We start from the raw sequence: 5,016 nt of genomic DNA, 5'->3' as shown, positions 1-5,016 counted from the left end.
TAGGCAAAGTTGACTGAGAATGATACATTTAGCCGGGTAGATGTCGTCCTCATGAGGTTTAAGAGGGTACGTCAGTGGGTGGGCTTGACCATTCAAAGTTTGGATTAATTTTTTATTTAATTTATTTTTAAATAAATATTTTTAGTGTTTTTTATTTTTAAAATTTATTTCAATTATATTTATTTTTAAATTTGCGGATTTATAATTATTTTAAAATAATATAATATTAAAAGATACAATATTTTTAATTTTATTTTTAAAATTTTGAAATAATATTGAAATTTGCCATTATTTTTTAAAATTATTTTAAGAGGATATTTTAAATTTGGTTTGAAATTGTAAGATAAAAAAAATAGTAACATTTGATATGGTGTTAGTGAAAGGCCTGTGGCCATAGTCAGAAATAATTGTATAACAAAAGAAATAAATTTTAATAACAAATATTTTAATGATAGAGATAAGAAAATAAATTTCATTTTAAGTTTTTTTTAGTATTATAATGATTGTTTGTCACATTAGATTCATATGATATTGATATTGAGCCATCTAATATTCATTTTAAATTAAGTAAATAATTTGGATGGCAAAAATTTGAAGTTGGGTGGACATTCATAGATGGTTCAAAGGATTGGAAATTTTTTAATGTTGATGGATTTCAATTTATGGAGCCTAGAGGCTTATTCTACAGCTCAATATGATGTGTGATGATGTTCTTTTGTCATCAAAGTTGAAATTTTGCACATATGACAAAAAATAAAAATAAATAAATAACTATACAAAACATTTAAATAATATTTATCCATAAAAAAATTTGTACATAAAGAAAATAGATCCCTCCAGACTCATGCTATATCTATATTTAAGATAGATTTTTAAAATCTAAAACACAATCATCTTTAATCCTAGTCCCATGGGACAGCATAATTAGGCATGTGAAAATGAAATGTTATGTGTTCATTACAATTCCTTTGTTTTTTTTTTTTTTTTTTATGTTTTGATGAACATATAAAATTAATTATATAATTAAAAAAATTATTAGTCAAAAAAGCATCTAACTAAAAAAAATCAAAATTCTATATATTACTCTCACACCAACTATGTCTACATCCTTAGTTTTTAAACAATGACACCCCTTATTCTTTCACTACCTCCTAACAATTCTGGACAATTTCACTAGTTTCTAAAAATCTATAATATTTCTGCCATGTATACCTGCAAAACAATGACACTCCTCCTTTAACTTCCTCTAAACAATTCTAGACCATTTCACCATTTTCTAGAATTTCTATAATATTAAAGGCCGTTACTTACTCCACTCCGGCTCTCACATAAGAGTAAGCCCACACAAACTAAGGCATCAAGTAAATTACTTAGTTTTATTTATAATTATCTACCTTCCCATTTGTTTTCATTCACAAATACTTTATTTTTAAGACCAAATACATTTTTAAAATTGAATTTATTAAACAATATATAAGTTAAATATTAAGAATTTTGTCCAAGAAATTAAAAAGATTTTATTTTATAAAAAAAATGAAAAACTATTAAAATATATATAAATACACTTATAACTAATTAAAAAAGTTAAAATAAAACCAAAAATATGAATTATAAATACTAAAAAAATTCTAAATACACTCGATTCAAGTTTACCAGCAACTATCCAAATAACTCTAACCCTAAGCATGTAAGAGCACCATGTACGAAAAGCATAAATGCGAAACGCACTCCAAAATCATAAAGAAGAAGCATGCTTATTTATAACTATTGAAATAATTCTAAATAACTATAGTTAAACTGGTATCGCTCCTATTTATGGGAGAGCATGTACCTGAAGTTCCCTGTTTCCCGGAGTTTTTGGAGATGATCAGAAACAGGGATCAAAATTGAACACATCAGAGCCCTTCAAAGGGTCTCTGGCACGTCAGAGAAGTAGGGAGAAAATTTTACCAATCAAAAAAAATTAAAAAATTGATTTTTGTCATTTAAAAAAAAAATTGGAATAATATTTTAAAATTTTTTAAGAAGTGCTGTCAAATTGTCAACCTTTTTTTTTTTAAATTTCATTTTTTCTGAAATTAGAATTTTAGGAATGTTGAATTTGTAAATTTCTTTTCATGTTAAAACTTAAATCCCATTTCAGAAACTCCCATTTCAAAAACAACAGTTTCCTTTTGAGTTGTTTTTTCTAATTGTGCATATGATGCAAGTTCTTATTAATTATTATGTCACAATTACCTTTTGATACCATTACATTTGGCAGTTTCTGAGTCGCTCCCATTTCAAAAACAACAGTTTCTTTTTTAGTTGTTTTTTCTAATTGTGCATATGATGGAAGTTCTTATTAATTATTATGTCACAATTACACCATTTGATACCATTACATTTGGTAGTTTCAATTGAGAGCGACTAGATGTCAATATGGGCCATGTATTAGGTCTATAATTTCACTGGGTTGGTGAAGGTTGCCCAAAGCAAGGTTTGACGACGATTTAAGCTGAAGAGGAGCATAGATTCATCATTCAGCAAACGCCTGTCAAGCAAGGTTTAAGCATGATTTATGCTTTGAGAGGAGCGCATTCAACATGCTTCCTAACATACTGGATTTGATTTGTTTGCGGATTCCCAATTCCTGGTACGTTTTCATATTAAAAAAGGAGATACCAAAAACATATACACCTTTATACACTCTTTTGTTGAATCCTAAACCTGTTTAGAATTTCACTGAATTTTTTCATTCATGCAATAAACTTAAATTTGATTGAGCTACTTGTATATTGGCTTGAACGTTCTGGTCACAAAAATTTCCTACAAAACTAATTCTTATCTAAACTGGAGCAGGAATATAGGTCTCCTGTTTATCCATTAATGGTAAATGCATCCGATATATTAGTTGTGGCTCATATCAGACCTGCCTTATACACAACATCCATGGGGTTGTTGTTCCACCATTCTCCTGTGAAGAAATAAAAAGAAATTTGAAAATAATTTACTGTTGTCAATTGAATTGCTTTTCTTTTTATGCTTTTCATGATAGAAGTGCGACCTAAATATGTGCCCCTCTAAATGAAATTAAGACCTGCCCTTCAAATTTGATCACTGATCAGAAACGTTCCAAAACTGTTGAGAGTTTTAATGGGTATTTTGGAGTTTTTCAGGAGCTTCATTGATTATTGACGTTTTGGGAGCTTCACAGCAATGAATAAGTGCAAACTTAGGTACATTGCCAGTTTGGGTTTAGATTTGGATATGGGTTTGGAACTAAGAGAAACAACCTGTTTATGGAAAGCCCTTCTATCCAAATGAAGATGAGGAGTTTGGCCAATCCTTATCTTTGTCATTGGAAAGCTATTCATTCTCGTCATATATGCGGATAGCGATGGATATAAAAGAATTTAGGAAGATTGTTGGCCACTAGCAAAACCATCCCGCACTGAATAGAGAAAAAATGGAATACTAAACAAAAAAAAATAGTTGAAATTATGAAAAAAACCATTTTTAATTTAATTTTCATATTTATTTAAGTATAAAATATATATTAACTTGGAAATTTATAATTTTATTATACCAACTTTTTTAAAATAACATTGGATTTAAACTCTATTGTTTTAATTTTGTTTAATGACTATTAATATATATTTTATTTTTTCTTATCTCTATCATAATTAGATTTAATATATATAATATTGGTGAGGTTAGATCAAGGGCAAAGAATTGAACCAAAGACTTAACATATCTTTGCATGAAATCCCCTAATAATCGACCTTTTTTCCGGTTTGGGAGTTCTGTAAGGAATTTGATTAAGAAATTGTTGATGGATTAATATTTTGAATTTTTTGATAAATGCTTCGAAGTTCAATCTTTTACATATTCTTTTGCAAGATGAAATTTGATTAGCAAATTTTGAACAGAAGTAAATAATTATTTTATTTTTATTTTTAATATATATTAAATTTTGATATATTATATTACCGTCACTCCCAAATTAACGTTCCCTTTAAATTTGGTCAATACTTCTACTTCTAGCCGTGCTGGATACTGATCCCGTATATCAAAAGTACCCGCCTACCAGAAAATTGTGCAACATAGTAAATAACCCTAAACATGTAAGAGCGTCATTTCAAAAACACCTTGGATCCTCGAACACATTAATCTAATCTTTTGCATTGCAATCAATCTTATATTAATTTCGTAATTTTATAAATCTGGTTTCCTTGATTTCTTCTGTTGCATTATGCTATTTCTAACTATGAGAAGGAAACTGTAGATTAATCTACTTCTTGTTGCATTAAATTATTTCTAATTATGAGAAGGAGACTGTAGATTAATCCACGTGTTTTTGATGTGGAAGGTTTTTTTTTTTTTTTTTTTTTTATATACAATCCGGCCATTTCGTTTTCTTTATCAAAAACATAAGTAGCTGAGCCATGAATTCTCTGTAACTCTTTGCCATCTGCAACAAAAATTCCATTAATTTGAATGGGCAAATTAATATGCCATTGAAAATTTATCAGAACATAATTGAATCAAGGAGAAGATGGGAATTACCACTATTATAATAGTGTATATCAAATTAGGACCGCCAAACGCATTAAACCCTCTGCAATTCCTTTCCACATGTGAAAAGAATCAACAACAAAAATTCAGAAACCGGAAATTTAAATTTCAAATGCCAAATTGAAAATGCATCCGATAAAATTAATTAAATCAAGAAAAGGAAGGAAATGATAACTAAGTCAAGAAAAGGTGGGAAATGATAACGATAAATTTTATTACCATTTTATTGTGTAATAAATGAGATATACCAAAATCGGTAACTAATTCGTTCCTTCCTCCTGTGAAGTTGAATTTAACAGTAAAAATCAAAAGAAATCAGGGATATACCGCATACACACAGTGCTCCACCGACAAATATGTAGAGTGCTCCTCCTACAAAATGATCGCTCCACAGCACAACCAAAATCCCCAACTCGGAGAAAGGAGTGGGTGAACCTAAGCGAAGCGAGCGAACCAATT

Source organism: Pinus tabuliformis, chromosome 5_1 (genome assembly GCF_031772625.1).
Source record: "Pinus tabuliformis cultivar Carrire ecotype Pingquan chromosome 5_1, CPIR1, whole genome shotgun sequence".
Taxonomy (NCBI): domain Eukaryota; kingdom Viridiplantae; phylum Streptophyta; class Pinopsida; order Pinales; family Pinaceae; genus Pinus; species Pinus tabuliformis.
This window is presented reverse-complemented; position numbering follows the sequence as displayed.